This window comes from Plutella xylostella, chromosome 6, assembly GCF_932276165.1.
Source record: "Plutella xylostella chromosome 6, ilPluXylo3.1, whole genome shotgun sequence".
In the NCBI taxonomy this organism is placed as follows: Eukaryota; Metazoa; Arthropoda; class Insecta; order Lepidoptera; family Plutellidae; genus Plutella; species Plutella xylostella.
Genome location: NC_063986.1, coordinates 3,581,638 through 3,592,155, shown reverse-complemented (window position 1 = coordinate 3,592,155; position 10,518 = coordinate 3,581,638). Strand labels below are relative to the sequence as shown.

The following is a 10,518-nucleotide window of genomic DNA, read 5'->3' as shown; positions in this document are numbered from 1 at the left end:
GATTCATTTAGTCTCAGGGTGCTGGTTTCAGGTGCGGTCTGGTGAGGGTCTGATGAGGAGCAGGAACATGGCGACTGGATCTCAATGATGGCAATAGCTAAGAACATCGAGATTGGGCTCATTCATTTAGTCTCAGGGTGCTGGTTTCAGGTGTGGTCTGGTGAGGGTCTGATGAGGAGCAGGAACATGGCGACTGGATCTCAATGACGGCAATAGGTAGGAACATCGAGATTGGGCTCATTCATTTAGTCTCAGGGTGCTGGTTTCAGGTGCGGTCTGGTGAGGGTCTGATGAGGAGCAGGAACATGGCGACTGGATCTCAATGATGGCAATAGCTAAGAACATATTAAAAGAAAATATTAAAACGTTGGTAAGTAGGTATTTTAATTAAAAAATAGTAATATACGTTAGTGTCTCCAGATAAACAAAGTTGTTCCTGAATATCTATTTCATCAGACTGGGTGTTTTTTTGGTTACTCGCGATTATGACCCTGAAACATGAAAATGACTATTAGTTTTGATATAAATACAAGTAAATATGCCTATGTGGTATACTAGTGAATCGACACGTACGTTCTACGTATTTGCGCATTACGTCTATTTGCATTAATCATTTTTCGAGTTACTCCAAACTTCTTATACCGTCCCATCTTAAACAAAAAAAAATATTAGTAAAGAAAATGTCAAAAAGCAAGAAGGGTTCCAGCTAGTAGCAGTCTCCGAAGTCCATCATCATGTCACTTCAGTCAGTCCGGTGGGAAGTACTCATCACAAGAAACACTACGAGCCCAAACACGACATATCTACGTCTACCCGCCTATGAGTTCCAGTAGCAGTCTCCGGAGTTCATCATCAGGTCAGTTCAGTCAGTCCGGTGGGAAGTACTCATCACAAGAAACACTACGAGCCCAAACACGACATATCTACGTCTACCCGCCTATGAGTTCCAGTAGCAGTCTCCGGAGTTCATCATCAGGTCAGTTCAGTCAGTCCGGTGGGAAGTACTCATCACAAGAAACACTACGAGCCCAAACACGACATATCTACGTCTACCCGCCTATGAGTTCCAGTAGCAGTCTCCGGAGTTCATCATCAGGTCAGTTCAGTCAGTCCGGTGGAAAGTACCTACTCATCACAAGAAACACTACGAGCCCAAACACGACATATCTACGTCTACCCGCCTATGAGTTCCAGTAGCAGTCTCCGGAGTTCATCATCAGGTCAGTTCAGTCAGTCCGGTGGGAAGTACTCATCACAAGAAACACTACGAGCCCAAACACGACATATCTACGTCTACCCACCTATGAGTTCCAGTAGCAGTCTCCGGAGTTCATCATCAGGTCAGTTCAGTCAGTCCGGTGGGAAGTACTCATCACAAGAAACACTACGAGCCCAAACACGACATATCTACGTCTACCCGCCTATGAGTTCCAGTAGCAGTCTCCGGAGTTCATCATCAGGTCAGTTCAGTCAGTCCGGTGGGAAGTACTCATCACAAGAAACACTACGAGCCCAAACACGACATATCTACGTCTACCCGCCTATGAGTTCCAGTAGCAGTCTCCGGAGTTCATCATCAGGTCAGTTCAGTCAGTCCGGTGGGAAGTACTCATCACAAGAAACACTACGAGCCCAAACACGACATATCTACGTCTACCCGCCTATGAGTTCCAGTAGCAGTCTCCGAAATCCATCATCTGGTCAGTAAAATAAAAATACACAACAATATCGAGTCGGGTAAAAAAATTACAGAAATAGGTAGGTACTTATATTTTTCGTAATCAATGAAGATTCAAGTCTCAAGAGCAAGGAAATAACTATTCGTATCTGTACAGCGATGTTTTCACTTTGAGCGGCGGAGAAAAACCGACACAGGTCCACCCACCCACAAAGGCGCCGTGGCGCAGACTGATTTGTTTTTTGAAAATTCATTGTAACAGTACGGGATAAGACAGTTGAAAAATAAACCCTATTACTTGCCGCTAAAGAATTACGAAGACCACGAAAATCGTGTTTTTTTTTAAAGAGAACAGTTTATTTATTTTCTTAGTTTTGTATAGGATTTCGGACCCATAGAAACCCGTTTCGTAAAATAGAGTATATCAATTATAAGAACATATTTTTTTATAAACACTAAAATCTTATAATATCTGAGATTTGCGCACCTAAATACCCCCTGTTTTCATTGTTTTCACGGGAGGAGGGTAAGGAAATTTGCTTTTACTGTATAAAAAACAGTGATTTCTCCAATTAAAAAAGCAGTTTCCAGTAGTGATACCCCATTTACACTCTCGCCTCGGCCCTCGCCTCCTCGCTCGCCTCGTCACTCGTGCGGAGGCGCGAATGTAAACACCCACTCGCGTGTGACGCGAGTGGGTGTTTACACTCTCGTGCAGAGTTCAGTTGTCTTTGAGCTAGCAACGATGGAGGACGTCGAAGTTTTAGCCGCAACAATAAAGAATTGATGTATGATCACCGATTACTTCGCCGTTTATGGACCGATTTTGAAAATTCTTTTTAGGGTTCCGTAGCCAAAATGGCAAAAACGGAACCCTTATAGTTTCGTCATGTCCGTCTGTCCGTCTGTCCGTCTGTCCGTCTGTCACAGCCGATTTACTCGGAAACTATAAGTACTACAGTGATGAAATTTGATGGGAATATGTGTTGTATGAACCGCTACAAAAATATGACACTAAATAGTAAAAAAAAGAATTGGGGGTGGGGCCCCCCATACATGTAACTGAGGGATGAAATTTTTTTTTTCGATGTACATACCCGTGTGGGGTATCAATGGAAAGGTCTTTTAAAATGATATAAAGTTTTCTAAAAAACATTTTTCTTAAAGTGAACGGTTTTTGAGATATCAGCTCTCAAAGTCGTAAAAAGTATGTCCCCCCCCCTCTATTTTTATAACTACGGGGTATAAAATTCTAAAAAAAATAGAGGTGATGCATGCTAATTAACTCTTTCAACGATTTTTGGTTTGATCAAAGTATCTCTTATAGTTTTTGAGATAGGTTGATTTAAAGTTTATTATATTTGCTGCTACGGAACCCTTTGTGCGCGAGCCCGACTCGCACTTGGCCGGTTTTTTCTATGTATTGGGTTGAGATCCCATGTGGTCCCATTTTTTTCAAATTTTGATTCCACCTGCAAGGGTTAAAAACAGGCTATGAATTTCCATTTTGGGTACCTATTAACCGATTGTAGTTAATGAATTTTAGAAAGTACATAGGTAATTACCTATATTTTTAACATTAAAAAAATATGATGGTGACCTTGAGCTGATCTGATGATGGAAACGGAAGGTAGTCAAGGGAACTCCTCAACGGTAGGTATATAGCAACTACTTCGTGTTTACTACTGACTAGTAGGACTTATAGGTATCATTTGCTTCTTAATTTTGATTGTCAATTATTGCAAATAAACTAAGTATAAATAAGTAATACAATAAAATAATGATAAAAAAACGACTTCAAAAAACCACTAAAACGTAAGAAATAATTTAAGGTTTAGACATGGTTTAGACCTATTCTATGTGACAGTACTAATATATCTAAGCAGGTAAGTACTGCTTTTATTTCTTACGTTTTAGTGTTTTTTTATTATTATTATTTTATTGAAATATTTACTTATATGAAATTGAATGTTTCGTCTTGCGACCAATCCATTATACAACTGAGGAAAAAACACTACGTTATAATTATACGACGACGAACACAACCTGCGCGGCACGATGTAGAAGCCAGAATGAAGCGGACGCGAGAGTGTAAACACCCGCTTTGTGCGACGCGAGCTCGACGCGAGCTCCTTTGACTCGTGCCCCAAAAACCGCTCCGGACGCGAGCGCCGCGAGTGGCGAGGCGAGCGAGTAGGCAAGCCACGAGCGTCTGTTCACACTCGCGCCTCGCCCCTCGCCTTGTCGCTCGCCTCGCCACTCGTGCGAGAGTGTAAATGGGGTATCAAAGGCTTAGGCTATCTGTAGGTAAATTAGTGGACATAATTCAACGGATTCAATCGTAAACTGCACCCGAAAACTACAGATTTCTCAGTTTTGCGGGCGTTGACGAAAATGCGTTCTTAATATAATTAACTCAAAGTCAAACGTTAGTTATTAGGCAACCTCTATCCACTATAATATAACCACTCAATAAAGTACAGAGAATATTTGAGTCGATAATGTTTGCAGCTGAGTTCGCGCTGAAATGGCTGAAGCAGATGTTTGAACGTTTTCTAACGGAAAACAATCATCTCTCCCCTTCAAATTAAATTTATACTTTCGATAACTAAAGTTACTTTGGTGCTTGAGTTTATGAGCAACATTTAGTTTATTGGGAAAGAATTTTAATCCGCAACCGAAAATTGGGGTAAGTCTCTAACTAATAACTTAAAGTCTACATGAATCGCTACGTGAATGTGTATGGTATGAGCTTTTTTGGTGTACAGGGTGTTGCAAAAAATGTAAACTAAGCCGGAAGGGGGTGACTCAGGGAGTCATTCAGAACAACTTTTGTTCTACGAGTTTTGGAAATTCATGAAAAAAAAAGTCACGGGACTTTTTTATTAAAGAGAACGAGTTATTTTTTTAGCGATTAAAAGCTCTCGTCGTAGCTTCGTTCGAGTGAACAGCAGCAGAAGATCACTCCATCTCGCTCACTCCGCTCAACATGTTCCGAGAAGGAGCGACTAGATCAAAGTTCTGAAACTCCTTGGAGTCCACACAACTAGTCCTGATACTGCGTGATCCAGCCAGCGCTCGCAAACTCCTCGCTAGAGATGTCTAATGTCTATTTATCGAATACAAGTTCTAAGGCGCAAGGAAGTTATTATTCTGAGATTGAGCGATAACAAATGACGGCAGAATATGGAAAGTTACCTATGTTTGTGTTAGGATGAATTGAATTTGTTGACGACCGAATGGTGTAGTGTTTACTGGATAGTGACCCTGACTGCTTTGTCGAAGGTCCCGGGTTCGATCGACGGACGGGCAGATAATTTGTACTCGGGTTTTGGGTGTTAATATTATGAATAGGTATACATATAATATGTCTCCTAAGTCATATCAGCTGTCCGATACTCGTACTTATTACAAGATTTGCCTATCTTGGGGTCACCACATATTATTTTTGTTAATAAACATGACTACTATTAATTTTAATTAATAGTCTAGCTATTATTCTGCCTCTTGATTAATATAAATAAATATGAAATACGATATACAGTGAGAACCGCCCTTGGCTCGGAAGATCTTACGACGTTGTTACTATTGTTGCCTCCAGCCGTGTCCATTATCCGTATCACACCGCGTCAGTTACGATCCGTAACCACACATGTAAGGTGTCCACCGCAGCTAGGGCATGCAATACCGGAACTATTTTCAATACCGGTATTGAGTTCCGGTATTGCAACTCAATACCGGGATCCCGGTATTAATACCGGTATTAGATTTCCTTGTAATTAATGGCATATATTGTGATTAAAGTCGTATAGGTCAAAATAAAACGAGAAAAAGCAATTAAATTCAGTATTTTGTAATAGATTTTTACGAGAATTGAGTATTAGAGTTTAAATTTTACAATAAATTATTATTTTTACATCCAGTGTCCGTTTACGCATGGACAAGGGTAGATATCAAACGGCCGAAAACTGCATCAAACGGTTGGAAACAAGTGCGCTTTCACAGTACATAGGAATACTATATTTTAATCGCTTTATTATAGCCTAAAAAAGTCCGATTCCGGTATTACTTCAATACCGGTATTAACTTTCAATACCGGTATTGAAAAAAGCTTGAATTTTGTCCCTAATACCGGTATTAAGAATACCGGTATTACGGTATTGCATGCCCTAACCGCAGCCCTATGCCACTGAATAGAAACACGATTAGCCGAGGTTTGTTTAGTTTGATTGGAGCCGCACTAAGCCGGCATTACGCGGAGATAGCACGAATTCACTGCGTCCGTGGCTGATAAACTCAGATTCTGTGTAATAGCTGGCTTAGTTAATCTGTACATTCCCCGATACGATCTAAGTCAGATGTTGTCTGTCTTACTTAGAGAAGGGGAGTGGTTTAATGACTCGGAAATCATTTGGATCCGGATCGGAAGATAAAGGGTTAAGGATCTGTTGTTTGGAGGAGACGAGATCCGAGGCTAGTTCAGTTTACATCCCGCAGCGGAAACTAGGTGGTTTAGCTAAAGCTCAGCTTTGTGAAACTGGGTCAGATAGTCTCGGTGGCAAATGGGAAAAAAGTAATGCTGGTGCAGATAGCAGCAGATTGTAAACTGGTGTCACTGGATGAGAGGAAAATGCTTGTTTAAACATAAGCTTTTCATTTAGCATCTTTATCCGAACAGAGTAATCAAAACACTACTCCTACTAGGAGATACCCATTTTCTTAGAAACAACATAAGTAACCCGAGCCTGAAGCCAGCAAAGATTGGATGCTTGTAATAGAAGATCGCATCCAATAGCGCTTCTGGGTACAGCGTCAGCGTCACACTCATTGTAATATACAGAGTGTTGAATAAGTGGTAAAGTAAGCCAGGGTAAGATAAGGTAAGGTAAGGTAAGGGGTTGTTCTAGATTCTAGACAATCCCCATTTTTTATACGAATTGTGAGAATTCGTGAAATAAACTTTTGGTTTTCCATAGAAACTTTTTTGGTCACGTGACTATTTACTATGGGGAGATTTTTCGAATTGATACCTAATACTTGTAGAAAATAACTTGTTCAGAATCACCCCTTGAGTCACACTCCTTTCCAGCTCACTATAAGCACCACATTTGCAACAGCCTGTAGATAAACCCATCTCCATTTTTGTAGTAAACACGAGAGAGCTTCGGGTAAAGGAGCAGGCTTCCTGTTAATTTATCCTGGTGTCTCGTCACATTTCCGGCTGCACCGGATGTAGCCGGTCAACGGTTAATTGATTATCCGGTAGTTAAACGGATAACCGTGTAGACGCTCCGTACCTCCATGCAGCCGTTGCGCCGACCGAAGACTTGCGCTTTTTTATAAACACGATTCTTGAGCATGTTTTTTTTGAGTATGAGAGGGAGTTTTACAAATGGAGAGTAGTTTGTTAATTATTGTTTAAAAAAGTTTACTTTTTGAATTCTGCTACGCTGTGATCGCGACCATATTTTGGCACTGATAATTCCATCAATCGGACCAATTCGGTTTATAATAGGTACTTATGAACATTTTATTTTTAGTTTGGATAACATTGGACAATCATGGCTAGCTAAATTCCTCATAGTTTCGAGTTCTCGATAGGCCTCCAGATACTTAGATACCATCGTAATAATGATATCTGTAATAATAGTAAATATAATGACCTATTTCTGATAATACGGGATATAAGATTTTTCGTCGGACATGAGTATGTAAAGATAGGATAGAGAAAATTATTATTTTTGTGTTTCAAAAGCTTTTATCAAATTGAAAACGCTGACGGCGTATCTTTGCGATGTTCACAACTGATGAAAGACAAGCATACTTTACAGAGGTTGCATAAATCGGATTACTTTATTCAGTTACTTTGTAGAGTTTACGCTCTTCCATCATAGGAGGTTAAATCACGTCCTATCAAAGCTTTACTTTAGGTCTCGCTGTAATTACTGCTTTCAAGGTAACTCGCTTTAAAATAACAAACGGAGAGATAAAAAATATGAAAAAATTAGTGCTCTATTTATTTTACGGTGTTATCTTTATCTTATTTTCTACATACAGTTGGCTTGCTTCAAGCACGATAAATAACATAAAAATGTATATAATGACTAACCAAGCATTTTAGAACAATTACATAACTGCCGACTCAAAATTACTAAAAACTGACCCAACTTCAAAATGCCAGAAGACAACAAAGATCCAAAATCCCGACAAATTCTGCAACAACCTCTCAAGGAAGAGCTTAGAGACCGTAAGGGGACTACTCCAGTAACTATAGCGATGTTATCGCCGTGACAGCCGGCCCCGTCATTACCATCTCGTATTCATTTCCTTCATCGTCGTATCGTTCATTTACCCGACCGCATGGCGCGCGGCGGTGTTGCCAGTGTGCGTCTTGGATTTACCGGAATTATGGGTGGCTTAAAGGGCGTCAATGTCGGTATAGAGAAATATGACATTATTTAATCGATTGGCATACGTAGGTAAGCATTTTGTATTTATTATTAAAAATCTCTTCTATAAGACAATGGGTCAATTTTAAATAATGCCCGACAATTTATACAAAAAATGAGCTAAAAAGAAAACGTATATTATGTGAATCTCATCATCACTGACTGACCAATTACACCTCACAATCTCTTTAAAACCGGGTGAAATCTCTCAGCCAGCCACCCAGTGTCTCAGAACTCTCATTTGCGAAATAAATCGTTTATAATCAAGTGTCGTGTGACGTCATCAGCAACTGTCTTCGGGCGACGTGTAATTTCCCTCGCGTCAATCGCGCCACGCGCCGCGCGCCTACCGCGCAACTTGTTACGCGGCGCGCGGCCCGCAGAGGTTACCAACTGTTCTCAACTCAATGCCGTCATTTCCGCATCATAAATGAGGTAACAGTGGTATCTGATTTGCGACGAAATATATTTTAAATAAGTTTGTTTGTAAACACATCACAGAAAGTTTGCGACCTTTCTCGACCTAATTTTCGTTTGCTCCATATTCATAATTATATGATTTGATTTGATTTACCTAAGCCTCGCTATGATCTTACCGTCTTCATGATTCATCCCTAATATTCATATTTTTTTACGAATGTCAATTTCCACGTTAACCTTTTCAAATCAAAGTCCCAGCACCTACACGAACACACGGGGTCAGCGCGAGCGACGAACAAGCGAAATGTCATCGTATAATTTGCAAAATTTATTCGTTGGCCGCACCTTACAGCTTACAAAGCTTTGACCAGTCGCTGCAAACACGCCGGTGGGTGCAATAAGGCCGCAATTTCGGAGCTCTTCGACAAATTTACCATCCGAAATGAAGACCCGAGCTGAGCACGCCACGACAAATACCGGGTTACAAAGTTACAATTGAATATGTATCGGATTTATTGCTCGTCGTTTTCTGTGTTTCGGGGAGTTTGGCTGCGTAAATTGATGTGGTTAAAGTTTATTGAAGATATTAACGGTTAATATAGTTAATACAGCTATGTATTGTACACATCAATAGATGTGTAGCAGGTGTTGACTATTCTTGAAGTTTATGAAATAAAAAATAGCCAAACCATACCATAATTTGACGGTCTCGTAACTTTTTACTATGGGGAAGTAAAAAAAATAATTGCGAATTTCCAAAAGACCTAGAACATAAAAGTTGTTAAGATTGACCTCCATAGTCACCACTTTCGGATTAGTATACCACTTCTGTAACACCCTGTATAACCAGTATAACTTATTGTGAAAGGTAATCGCCAAATCTTTACCAAAATATAATCCTGACGCAAATTTACCAATACGCAACTGCCCAATTACTTACACCAACAAGTCCAACCAAACTCTCATTTATAGCACTCGAAAACCGTCGCAATTTTTCCGTATTGACAGAACACAGAACCACATCATTTACTAGTTCACTCCGAGCAGCTTACAGAACTAGAACTCTTAATAAAAGCGGCAACACCGGCCGGCGGCACATAATCCGGAAAACTGGTCACTTTGATAGCTCTAATAGAGCGCTCTCAAATCGTTCGATCAAAACTGCGATCTAACTGACCACGTTAACTATGTTTACGGGCTTTGAGCCCGGTTTATGTACTGGGAAACTGGGTTGCAGATGTAGGGCGGTAGTTTTTGAAATTTTTACCAAATACTTTAGTTTTTACTTCAGTTATATCTGGCTACGACAGTCCACGATACCAGCCCAGCCTAGTGCGGACTTCACTGAAATTTCATGTGCTCTATCTAATATCTATTTAGATATTTACAAAACTAAAGCCGGTTTATTCGACATTCGGTATTTCACCACGGTAGAAAATGTTTGTTTCACTCTGAATTATTTATAAGTATAATAAGTTTTCATTTATTGCTAAATAGGTACGCATTTATTAAAAACGTGTCTTAAAAACAAGATTTACCATGGAAAACATTTAAAGGCGAAGCGAAGCTTGCGGGTAACCTTACTCAGTGTGTAGCTACTTTAAAAAACTATTTTAAGTATGTTATCTCTCTTTATTAGGATAGTCATCGTACGTTTATATGTATATTTTTCATCAATTGTTTCTCAAGAAGCATGTCAGTCTCAGATTATAGCAAAACTTTAATCATATACCTAAATTGTTTGCTCAAATGTTTAGTGTTCACAAGTTGTACGTATTATTAAGTTTATAATATTATACGCTTAGCTTACGTATATTAGTATGTGACTTATTAGTTACTCAGACTGGCACTGAACTGTTATCTAAGATGCCCTCGGGGTTAAAATGTCTCGTGCATTCATAAGAAAGATTAAGCTATAGGGCTTCATTTTAATTACGTACTTATATTTAAGATTGATATACCCCCTCTGAA

At 39.7% G+C, this 10,518-nt stretch overlaps 1 long non-coding RNA gene across 2 annotated transcripts; it reads right to left on the bottom strand.

Annotated features, from left to right (window-relative positions):
* Window positions 1-395: 395 nt before the first annotated feature.
* LOC125488641 lies at window positions 396-2,171 on the bottom strand. 2 transcript variants are annotated; one of them, XR_007266373.1, is made up of 3 exons: window positions 1,767-2,171; window positions 574-650; window positions 396-491 (listed from the first exon to the last, which is right to left on the bottom strand). It is a non-coding gene; the product is annotated as an uncharacterized LOC125488641 (long non-coding RNA). The 2 variants fall into 2 exon arrangements; XR_007266372.1 differs by lacking the exon at window positions 1,767-2,171 and having other exon boundaries at window positions 574-868.
* Window positions 2,172-10,518: the final 8,347 nt, after the last annotated feature.